Source organism: Balearica regulorum, chromosome 2, assembly GCF_011004875.1.
Source record: "Balearica regulorum gibbericeps isolate bBalReg1 chromosome 2, bBalReg1.pri, whole genome shotgun sequence".
NCBI lineage: Eukaryota > Metazoa > Chordata > Aves > Gruiformes > Gruidae > Balearica > Balearica regulorum.
The window spans coordinates 116,807,881-116,820,548 of NC_046185.1; the positions used below are offsets into that span (position 1 = coordinate 116,807,881).

The 12,668-nt window shown below is 42.7% G+C and overlaps 1 long non-coding RNA gene across 1 annotated transcript; it reads left to right on the forward strand.

The window, feature by feature from the left end:
- The first annotated feature begins 3,373 nt into the window (after window positions 1–3,373).
- Window positions 3,374–12,654, forward strand: LOC142600509 (uncharacterized). Its single transcript, XR_012834031.1, has 5 exons — window positions 3,374–3,482; window positions 4,239–4,367; window positions 10,894–11,175; window positions 11,369–11,567; window positions 12,586–12,654. It is a non-coding gene; the product is annotated as an uncharacterized LOC142600509 (long non-coding RNA).
- The last annotated feature ends 14 nt before the right edge of the window (window positions 12,655–12,668 follow it).

Sequence of the window (12,668 nt, forward strand, 5' to 3'; positions counted from 1 at the left end):
CAAGTCAAGTCTGGTTTTGCCCATGACAGTAATTGGTGAGTGACATCTCCCTGTCCTTATCTTGACCCAGGAGCCTTTTCTTATATTTTGTCTCCCCTGTCCATCTGAGGAGGGCAGTGATAGAGCGGCTTTGGTGGGCACCTGGTGTCCAGCCAGGGTCAACCCACCACAAGGATAAAATGATGCTAGATGCTGGCTAGACAAATCAGGGAAATATGAAACTATGTCCTGTTTTTTTATGTCTCCCTTACCATCTCCTGGGGGCACTGTTAGATTCAGGAAATTATGTTAGCTAGACTTTTGATCTGACCCAGTATCTTTGTTCTTTCACTTTTAATAGCTTCAGCGTAGTTGTTTGCACTTCTTGTTTGAAGAGGACTTCTAGAGTGTGAGCAGTCTCAGGCAAACAAAATGTATCTGTTGCTCAAGCCCACAGTTGCATTTTTATGTTAAATCATCTCTAACAGTGTGGGTGATTCTTTTTATCCTTAAAGGTAAAAGGGAGACACCTTTGAAGAACACTCTGGGATAAATATCTAAGACAGGTGACATGAACTGCTATATGGAGACAACTCTGTCAGCTATGGAGGGTGACCAGACAACTGCTTTAACATAGGTGCCTAGGTTTTAGGTCATGAAAGTTAGGAGAGACGATATCTTTTGCAGTGTCATTTATCAACTACTCTATTTTAATGGCAGGGGAAGTTCTAGCACTGCTCCAAGATCTAAGCTGTATCAATGCCATAGCTTACAGTAAGTAATGAGGAAGCCACTCATATCATGGTTATCCTGGATGTATCTGGGAAGTTTTCTGGCCAGTTCTTGCATCATGTCAAGTAATGCTTTTGCCCCAAGGTTGAAATTTGCTGAACCAAAATAATTTGCCCTTGGGTACATCTCATCTGTAATGCCATCTGGTGAACATCAGTGAGAGGTCAATGTTTATTTATTACACTTTGGAAAATTGCTTGGGCTAATTTATGTGGGGAACTTTGCTAGATGGGTAAGCATGGCAATCCCATCGGTCTTGGCGTGGAGGGGGAGGATTAACAGACAGCTTCATCTGCCATGACAAAACTTCTCTCTGACGTCTGGGCCATTAAAGTAAATGACAAGTTTTACTGCAGTGTCCATCTCTTGGAGGGACATTGACAATTTGCTGCTTAAAACCCAAGTCACAGCAGAGCACTTAGCCGACAACTGAGACCTTGGTATCAGCAGCCAATATTGATAATATACAGCACAAACACCACACGAAGGGTGGAAAACATCACTCAGACATGCCTTGTTGGAGTAGATCAACAAATAACACTTCCTTCTCTCTTATGCTCCAGGGAGAGAACCTTTTTGCTCGGCATGTTGTAAAGACAGAAGGTACCAACTTTGATTCTATTTTTATTTATTCCTGACAAACATGATTTATGAATTAGAACGCTTGTTTCATTACTAAAAGGATCTATCTGCTCAGTGCCCTGACACAATGATTTCCTTCTAAGATTTTCTGCCCATGCATTTCCTAGCCCCATTTGTATACTGTCTTGTCAGTTCCATAAATCATTGCAGATAAGTAAATCCTTCTCTTAACCTTTTGGGATGATAGCATTGCTAATATTTTCTGAACATATTACTCCCAACCTTTCTAACAGAGAAGACACGTTGCTTTTTTGTACAGCACAATAAATACAAAAGCATTCTTGTTCCCCTTTTTGGTCAAATTGGTAGAGTTTCTAACTCTTCACATTGCTTGCACACAGAGTCTTTTAAGTGAGAAGTGCTCCATCAAATCTTTGAAACTACTTATGAAGTTCATGCACCATCATATTTGAGTATTTTATCACTGAATACAGATATTGAATGTTGCACAAAGCTTGTTAGCAATTCACGAATTGTAAAAAATCAAAAAGTCAGTATTTGTACAGCCTTTCAACTCCTTTCTCTGCTAGCAAAGTAATTTGGTGTATAGTAGCGTGGGCTTCAAATTGCTTTAGCTTTATCATAGTTCATTTGCCATATTGAAGAAGAGCTACAGGTCTGCAATGTGATTAAATTAATTTGACTTAGAATAAGAAAGTAAAGCCTGGAGCTCAGTGGAGATTCTTATGGAAAAATAATGGAGGCCAAAATGGAATGTAGAAAAATAAAATTGCAACATAGATGAAAAATTTCTATATGGGGAAAAGAACCCTCCACAACCTAAAACCCAAGAAAAAAAGGTCTAAATAACCTTTTTAACATTTCTCCAAGAAAGAATATATTTTGGGGTTTAAAGGGATGTTTTTTTCTTATGAAGTGTTTGAATGCACAAGCAGCATTGTGACAGAAGGGTTCTGATTCCTTAGCTCACTGAAAGGTAAGAACAACTTTCCTCCTCTGTCCAGAAAAGAGGTAACTTATTTTAATTTTATTCCCATGACCATTTAGCAAAGATGCTAGAGAAATATCTCTTGCCCACCTTTCATAGTGATGTCTTGCTGCCCCACCTCCTTCAAAGTTTCGTCTCCTTTGATGCCTGTGTAGCCAGCTAACCAAGCCGTCTGTGACGTGAATTTATTCATGGAGATGAAAAGAAATCAGGAATACAGATGTTCCTTTAAGCATTAGCAGAAAACCAACCATGAGTATATCCCTGACAGTAACATGAAATAAGACAATAGATATGTCGATTATCTCTTTTGTTAGGTGGTGGGTTGGGGTTTTTTTTGGTAGCTTTCTAGGCTCAGATAGGTCATGTATAGCCTACACAGAGATGCTGCAGTGTTTTCCATTACAGCAGTAAGTCCTTTCTAGGGGGAATTTGGGGGCCAGAATGACGGCATAGCTAAGTAGGGGCCATATTCTGCTATGCTTTGAAGGAACGAGGACTTAGGCTGAGCAATTTAATTCATTTCCTGGCTTGCTCCAGTAACAAGGTATCACTCACTGTGAGCAGAGGTCACCCATAACGAGAGCAGTTGCTATAATTAGCTGTCATCATTCTGAAATGGCAAGCTCTAAAAAAAGCTCTCCATGTTGTTTTTTTTTCTTTTTTTTCTCCCTTTTTTAGCCTCACCCTTTCAGAATGAATAGGTCTTGCCTGAAATCTGTCAAAGGACTGTCAAGCTATGTTTCACAAGGTAATGCAGCAGGTCTCTGATTGTACTGGACTATGCCCTCTTTTGTAGCCGTGAATCTTTCAACCCAGTGCATTTTTTAAGACTGTGACACATCATCTTGTCTTTTTTTCTTTCAAGGTACCTCATCCATATTTAACGTCCCCTGGAGCTTCATCTCTATCCAATTTCCTCTGCATGTCTTGGTCTAAATAGTTGTCATGTAGCTGCTGTTCACAGTTTTATTCTATTTCCTGGATTTTCCAGTGTTGGGTGTGGTAATTCTTACATCTAGGAGCAAAATTTACCCAGCGGTCTCCATAGAGGTTACAGGTATGATGGTTGATGTACCCCTGCTCTATTAATCTAATCAGCTAGTCGTGAGTGATGAAGGTAAAATATACAATCTTCATATTTGAGAGATAATTTGAAATGGAGGACAAATACACTTCCAAGAAAAAAAAAAAAAAAGGTGGATATCTGATGCCCCATTGCATAGGTGTCAGCCTGTTGCAGAGCTCATTGAACTCTGGGGCATGGAGACTGGTAACACGTAACAGCTGCTCAGGCTGTGACGTTGATGTTGCGTTGCAGTCTGTCTACAGGGAGGAGATAAGCATTGAGTGTTCCAGGTATGTGAAAAGTGTTAGCCTCAAATTTGATCCTACAGCTCCTGATTGTTAGACAATGACTAGCTATAGCAAAGGAGATGTTTGACTCTATGACCCATATCTTTGAGCAGTAAGTATGCATTTAATCTTCTGGTGGCTCATGAGATGAACCTCCATTGGAAACACAGGTATTGCACCAGAAAGAAGCCTGAGTGCAGTGTAAAAAGTGTTTTTTACAAGGAATAGCAATCCTTTCTACCCTTAACTATAGTAAGCTGTTGCTTGTATTTTTCCCTTTGAAAAGGAAAGATAAAATGAAAGACAACAGGATCTGATTTTGTAAGCTCTAATGCATGAAGATGTCTGTGTGGGAGTCCTTGTGCTGCATTTTACTGAAAAAAACCCTCAAAAACGTAGTAAGGCAGAAGTTAATCTGGAGAAATACTAAATCAATGCCTTCCTATGAAGGTTATTCCCCACTACTTTTATTGCCCAAGGACAAATCAGAAACAGAAAACTGTTCTTCTGCACTATCGAGGAAGGTCAAAGATGCACAGGTTCGCAGTTGTGCCAACCGCAGTCCCGGAGAGCACTTACTGGTGATGTAGCAGAGGCATCTGGCAGATGACAGCAGAGCTAAAGAAGGGAGTAAAGCTGCTCTGTGGAGGTAGGTATCAGGAGGCTAGGCAGCGAGACTTGGATTCCCCTTCACATCTGAAAGAGGATGAAAGGATGAGCTGGCAAAGCAGACTTCCCGGTGTACAGCGTATGTGGCCAACACCTCTGTGTCTGGGAACGTGGACTATTTAACTAGCTACGAGCCCCTGTCCACATCCTTCCTCTGGACGCAAGGAGGTTAAGATCTGGTTTGCACTGTCAAAGACTTGAGTGAGAGAATCAGCCTGACTGGAGAATCTGATACTGGTACCAAGAAAAAGAAAGTTAAAAATAACCACCATTTAACTTACAGTGGTGTTTTTAGCCGGTATACTGTTTTGGTGGTGGTCTATCAAAATTGCTCTCTAGAAGTACCTAGTAACTCCAAACTATCGCATTGTCTGAATTGCATCACTAGTAGCTCTCTGGTTAATTACTAACATTACAATACCTGTCATGTAGCAGCTCATACATGCACTGTAGTAACTATTATAATGTCTGCCACTGCAACTTGAGGCACACTATGCTTATATCTGAGCTTATTAATAAGGTTAAAGGAGATTTGAGTCATTCGGAGCATACATTTTGTACTAGCTGCAGAGGAATTTCTAATGAACTGTTTCCTGATGAGACTTGAAGGCTTCTAACAAACAGAACATGACATTCACACTCTCTGACATAATTTTAAAACTCCACTTCCCTTACTAAGTATGTATTTTCTGTCATCCAGGCAATGGAGAGCACTGCTGTGCTAATGTTTGTATTCTTTACGCCTCTCCTAAGTGAATCTTCTGGTGCTCGTCTTGTCTTATTCGAGCTCATCACTTTTGTGATATGTGAATGGAGCGATCCAGGAAAGCCCTGGACATGGATCTTTGGTCAAGCACATGTGCTGAGAATTTTGGAACCGTCAGCAGTAATGCAAACTGCCTATGCTTTCCCACCAATCCATCCTAATTCACTGCTGGACTGACTTGAATTCCTACTCTCCGCCTTCTGTTGAGGTTGTCAGTAGGAGTCTTAACACTGGTTGATTTTATTCTTATTCTCTGGCAAAGTCTAAAGTTTTACATGATTCCCTTTAGTTTTGTAATGATAGCAAAAATCGCTCGGATGACTGGGCTGTAGAACCAGAAGAGTACGTGACACAGACAAGACATTGGTTGTTGCTCTAACAATATCTGAGCTTCTGTTTCACCCTTGCAGCCTGTCTGCATGGTCATACATAGCATTTCTATTTCACTTATTCCTACCAGAGACCCAAAGTCAGACGTACTTTTCTCTTGCAAAGCACCTCAAACCCTTGGGATACCAACTCGGGGGACTAATTTGAAGGCTGAACAGGGAACTTCTTAGAGCCATCCAGAGGAACCATTAGGCCAATGTGTCCACAGCACTCCACGGAACCCAAAATCCAGCAAAAATGGTGGAGAAGGAATGATACAAGATTAGTAGATCTCAGTATTTCTTTTACTGGACTTAATTCAACATCTTCCTACTTTCTGCTACCAAATTCTGGGTTAAGACAAAAGAAGAAACAGTAATGTGGGTGCAGAGAAAACTCCAAATTTCCTTCTGTTGCAGTGATTGAGTACGCAAGCCTGTTTAAGACAAGATTGTTTTCACACAGCACTTATTGCATGCTCCGATAATGGAGCAAATACAGCTACATTAGTGTGGTCCTTTGCCTGGGTGAAATAGTCCTGTCAAGATTAGCTTAGGATCATATTTTAATTTAGAGCAATGATTTACTGAGCACTGTTTCACTGCATTGTAAGGCCATTGTTTTGGGATCAGGCTCCACGCTGTAGCACCTTCAGGCTGTAATTTCTCTTCTTGCCCCTGCTTGACTAAAGCTTGGCCCTGATTTAAGCAAGGCAAGGTACTGTCATTAATGCAGCTGGCCATTGATGCTGATGGCATGAGTAGTTTATTTAGTAGATGGTATTCAGAGTGGCACTGAGGTTTGGTCTGCTGTCAGCATCCCATCCATCAGCTGAGCACTGCATAAGCAATGCTCTGACACTTACTAAATTTAGAGCCGTTAGGATTTTTTTTAGACAACTTCATTTGTTTTGGTGGCTCACAGAAACCATGTGCTTTCTCTCCTGCCAAGAAAGCAACCATTCCGTTTTTGTTTATTTGCAGTTATTTGGGAGGTGGAAAGGGCAGGACAGAATTGCATTTTTAGGCAGAAATACAGAGTCAACTTGAGAAAGATGGAAACCTGCTTAGTGGATCCTGTTGACGTTTGCCTGTCCTAAGGCCATAGAGCTGTGGGATGATGCTTCTAGAAGGTCTGAATACATCTGTCTCTTGCTGACTTGACTTCAAGAGAAAGAAGTTTCTAAGAATTGTGCAAAATGGAAATACTTGTAACCAGGCTGTAGACCTGTGCCTTGCTAAGCAAGGGAGAAAGGGATCAGAGAATGAGAGCTTTTCCTGTGACTTGGGAGGGAGTTGAACTGGGTCCTCTGTCTTAGGATGAGGACACCCAAGTTACTCAGTGACTGCTTTGCACAAGGGATGTTTTTCTTTCCTTGTCTCTTTCTTTCTTCAGGTGCTTTCTTTTTATTTTTTCAGGCAGAGATGAACTGAAAAACAGCACAAGCTCCCAGGCAAAGCCAAACCCTCGCACAAATCTGTGTGCGAGACGGTACCTACACGCAAACCTGTGCCAGCCGCTCAGCTGCCCTCTGACAGCCCATCTTGCTCATCACACCGCTCCTCCCTGCAGATCGGTGGCCTGGCAGCTGTGCCGCACCAGTCGTGCCTCTCACCACCGCTCCCCCAGCAGATGTTCCCTTTCCAGTTTGTTAGCTGGGGTTGGGAAAGGTCATCGGCACGGCAAAGCGGGGAGGGAGAGAAGTGCTGTCATCTCTGACAGCTCTCCACTGCCCCTCTTCTGTACGGGGTCTGGCCACTCAGGACAACGAGGAGAGCTGTGCGTGTGGGATCAGGTAGTGAATCTACCTGTCCTTTTTCTGCCATGGGATGTGTTGGTTAGCTAAGGTCTAGGATGAAACATTGCTGTTGGTGCAGGCACTGGGTGTGCTGTGAGCAAGGAGGGTTTGTGGATTTCCTTGCATGTGCCAAAGCAAAAAAAATGAATCATTGCTCATTCTGCTTATCACCATTTTTAGGCCCCTTTATTACATATTTTGTAGGTTCCCTTCTTCAGGTAGATAGCCTGATGGGGTGGCATCACGGCCTGGCTGCAAGTGCCTCCTATCCCAAGGGTTTGCCCTCTTCAGTCTGGTTCCCTATGGAAATGAGGCTTTGTGATCACACCCTCAGATTATATGTGTCCCCCTACCTATGAACTCTTTGCCAACATCAGTTGTATCTGACAGAGGTGTATCTGTCTCAAAGATTAAAATTTCCTACCAGGTTTATGAAAGTAAGTGTTTGGGTGGAGGAGAGTGGCGCATCCAGAGAAAGTATGTGTGAGCTTGTGCTACGCGGGTATCGGCAAGTCACTAAGGGAGAGATGCTGGAAACACTGTTCATGGGAATTACTTTCAGAGGGGAATCATTCCCATTTAGGCAAGAGAAGGAACATCCTAATGGCATGCTGTTGTGGTTTAAACCCATCAGGCAGCTAAAATGACTGCACAGCTGTTCGTTTACTCAACCCCCACAGTGGGATGGGGGAGAGAATCAGGGGGGAAAAAGAAGGTAAAACTCATGGGTTGACATACAGACAGTTTAGTAGGACAGAAAAGGAAGATAATAATAATATCGATACAAAAAATGATAAAATAATATACGAAACAAGTGATGTACAGCACAATTGCTCACCCCCCACAGACCACCAATGCCCAGCTAGTTCCTGAGCTGCAGTCGTGCCCCCAGCCAGCTTCCCCCAAGTTATGTACTGAGCATGACATCATATGGTATGGAATATCCCTTCGGCCAGTTGGGGTCAGCTGTCCTGGGTGTGTCCCCTCCCAGCTTCTTGTGCACCTCCAGCCTACTCGTAGGCTGGGCAATATGAGAAGCCAAAAAGTCCTTGAGTTAGTGTAAACATTGCCTAGCAACAACCAAAAAATCAGCGTGTTACCAACATTATTCTCATCCTAAATCCAAAATACAGCACAATACCCACTGCTAGGATGAAAATGAACTCTATCCCAGCTGAAACCAGGACACATGCTTATTTTCTTCTGCAATTATTCATAACATCGATTATAGTAGTTACTTTTGTTTTGGTGTTGCAAAGTGGCAAAGATGAAAGCACACATTTTCAGTGCCATTCAAAACCAAACACTAAAAGCATATCAAGCATGGGCTAAAGTAATACAGCCCTTGCGCAGCTCCCTGCACAGGCGAGTTTGATTTAGTAGAGCATTCATTATCTAAACACAGGAATAGTTTCCAAAGGAGCCCATGGACAAAGATGTGTGTATCACCAGGATCAGCCTGAATTCAAAAGCTTGTTTGTAGCACTTTGTTGCCTCTATTATCTGAGCATTTGCCAGCCAGCTAATTTTCTGTAAATTATAAGGTGATTTACAACATTGTGGGTTAGCATCTCTTCAACCTTTCAGGTCATCAAAGATCACCACCAGCATCTTTGGATTATATAGGTGAACCAGGAAAGCGTACAAGGCTCCTGAAGGCTGGTACTCAGAGCCGTCATTTATTAAATAAGAGATTAATGTAGGTTCCCATAATCTGGATCAACACACAAGAATGTAAAGCTGGCTTTCTCTCTGAGTGCTTTGCGCATTACGAGCTGTCATTAGTTTCTCCATCTGCCTGAACTACCCTCATGGGATCTGCAGCTCCCTGGTCCTCCTCCCTGCTGCTCTGCTCTCTGGCCAAGCGCTGGTTCTCAGGCTGTGCCGTGCAGGATCACGACTACATGAATGACAAGCACTCAGGTCCAGCACCAGGGTATGAAGGTGAGGAAAGAGAAGAAGAGCAGGGCAGGAGGTTATGTTTCACTCCCGGCACCAGTGGGAGATGTGCCGTGCCTCCGATGCCATGTTTTCTCCCTTGCCTTGCTGGGGAGACACGATGCGGCGGGTACTGTATCAGCGGGGTCTCTGGGAAGGCTGACAGGGTTCCAGGGAGGTCTGATTCAGCTGGGGCCCAAGACCCACAGAGAAAGTGAGAGCAATGGGGAAATGAACTACGATGCCAGGAGTGCTCTGTAGCAGCTCAGAAGCAGTAGATTTTCATTTTCACACAGCTGCAGATGCAATGGATGACTTTCCTGTTTTGCTAATAGTAAAATGAACAGAGAAGCATACAAACGTGAGATTTTACTGTTTCCTAGTTCAACAAAACCCCATTTTCCAGTGAAGAATATGCAATTCCTAAAACATTCAGCCAGCTGTGCTGCTGCCTGCCATTTCCAATTTCCTTCCCATGATGTGTTATGCACCAGTGGTACACCTTAAAGATATGCTTTCATCAACTCCTTAATGTAAGTGAGCATATCTTTTGCAATTTGTCCTTCAGAAGTGATCTGTAGTCTTTTTACATATGGCCCTCAGCTGCAAAACCCTCTTAAATCTTTGTCAAATAGGTAATAATGAAGAGAATACATTTTTATGCAGCATGGACCTTCTGACTGCAGCACGCAGTAATCTCTTACCTTCCAATGTTCTTGCAGTACATTGAACTGTCAATCATCAAATGACCTGAAGAGAAAAGAGGAGACAAAGAAGCTGAAGAAAATTGTGGTACTTGAGAGAAAATAGCTATATTCAGCCAACAGAGCTCTAATAATGTTTCTTATCCCAATAAAGATTATTGCAAGATGTGCTTAATGGCAAAACTAAATTAGCAGTATATGCTTAATTTGGATCTGGTAAAACTGATGTTTATTCAGAAGATACAACCCTGCACTGAAAAATTCACATGCAACAGGATCTTCCTTCCAAGCTGTCTATACAGGTGCACCCATACACCTATACCCTTATCCGTCATACAACGTTGGCATCCCCCTAGCCATTAGGTCTGTCATGGTACTGCCTGGATAACAGCCGGTGCATGTGTGCTGTGCAGGTTTGTGTAGGAGTCTGGGCACTGAACCCATACACCAGCGCTGACTTTACCTGAAGATGTTGCAGGTGGAAGAGGCACCAAAGGGTTTGGGCAGAAGGGTAACAGCAGTGAGAATATTAGTTGGTGCTGACTAGCTGATAGCTACTGAGAACTGCAGCTGTCAAAATCACCTGAGGGCTGCTACCTGTTGGTGGATATTGGGGTTTAAGCAAAAACATGAAGCAGCCAGAAGCTTACAATGAAATGATGAGAGTTGGCATGGATGTGCCTCCTTCTGGCAGAGGGCAGATTGTTAGAGGTATTGTAACTGGACTGCATTTCCAAGCACCAACCTAAAGACAATCTTCATCTCTGAGCTGTCTAAGAATGGCTTCTTCAGCACTGATTTGACCAGTGAGTGAGGCAAGTGTGGGGTGTTGAAACATCACTGAATGGGTTGTTGGTCTTGGCTCAAGTAGCAGTCAAGGTGTCCTACTGTTAGTAGGAAGGGTCATCTCACATCTTTCATGTCCTATTAGGAACTACATTGAAGCAGCTGTATCTCTGTGAAGATGAGCTGACCACAAGAGCACTCCAGACCCTGTCTTGTGATGGACACAGCATTTCCTGAGTGTCTGCAGGAGCCAAAGAACATCTACATCCCACCCACAAGTCCTGTGTTGAAAGAAATTACCTATGTCATCTAAATCAGCCTGATGCCCTCTTGGAAGGCTCTAGAGACAACTTTCAAGTCATCATACTGCAGATCTGGTCAGTAAAATGGAAGATTGGTAGCTTTGGTCTCCAGGTCTGTCACTAAGGTACACCAGTGAGATTTCATTTTTCTCTTCTCAAAGTGTCATACAAAATGTTTCTTACTCAGGTGCAATATTTAATACATAACTCACTGTTGTTTGTACATATGTCAGTAACCCTTTAGATTCCCAAAACTGAAATACATCTTGTTTTTCTGAAAACATGTGCTGTTTCCAGTACTATGTTGTCGTATTGCAGGACACCTCTGAAGGCTTAGGGCTGTAGAAAATCTGATTTCTGTGTTAAAATAAGAAATCACTGAAGCAAGTGACACGAAAGTACACATGTTATTACATGGGCACGGAAGCAGGAAAGGAAAATATTAGCTCATATTTTGAGTCTTGTAGAGAGGTCTGCCTGTGGTTTCCTTCTCTTTTGTTGTGTACCTGACTCATCTGTAAGTACAAAGTTAATTACTGTCTTTATACGGACAAACCTCAGATGAATCTCTCTGTTCCAGACCCATCTGCTTGTGTCCAAATGAAATCTCAGCCTGTCTTTCGGGCATTTCCTCTTGATGTGCCATCTCCAGCTCCAGTTTAAGAAAGCTAAAACTCAGCTGTTCATCCTTTATCACAAATCTTAGCTATTAATCAACGATCTCTCCCTCTTTTGGGACAGTTCTGCTGTTCAGTAGGTTGCCCATTTCTTATATTTTTCCAAATGCCATGGGGCTGCTGCTAGTCCTTTGCGTCTTCACATTTAGGAGATACTCCTTCAGGATCAAAAAAAAGTGACTTCTAATCTTTTGTTGAATCCTTCAATAAAACCTTCATCTGCTGGGAGGCCAAAAAAACCCCTCCAAAAAAAAATAGCAAGCACCTCATGAATACCTAAGATATCAAAACTTTTTACTTGTGCTTGCTTTCCTAAGCCGAGGCTTAGATTATTCAGAATTTTTCTGAAATTTGCTTCTATTGCTATTTGGGCAAGAAGCTGGCACTTGTAAAAGCAGCGTGACTTGGAATGGAGAGCAGTCCCCTGATTTTCACTGTACATTCACCTACTGTTAGAATAACAATGGATCAAATTCTCCCCCAAAGGGCAAGAGTGTAATGGCAACAAAAGCGAAAATTAGAGTGGACAAAATACCAATCTCCCATCTGAAATCAGTCCTTCAGATCCCTGCATATGGCTGTGATTTGGCACCCTTCTCTGGCTGGGCAAAGGAGCTGCGCAGTTGTATTAGATCAGTGTTGCATATCCTCTGAATTTGCATGGGTTTTTCCTTGTATGGGGCTTTGTGGCTACAGCTACAATTTGCAAAGATGGGTGTTTTCTAATTCATTAATTTGCTTGTTGCTGTTACCATGGTGCTTTTATTTGGCAGGCAGGAAGCAGTCTTAGCAAGTGCACTGAACTCAAGCTGGAATTAATTTCTGCTTTCTCTCTGTTTCTTTTCCTCGCCCCTCCAGTGGGGAGATGTGGAAGGAGCCAGCCAGGAGTGCTTCTTCCAGTGTGATGGGAAGTCGCTGAAGCTGGAGAAGGGGCACGTGCC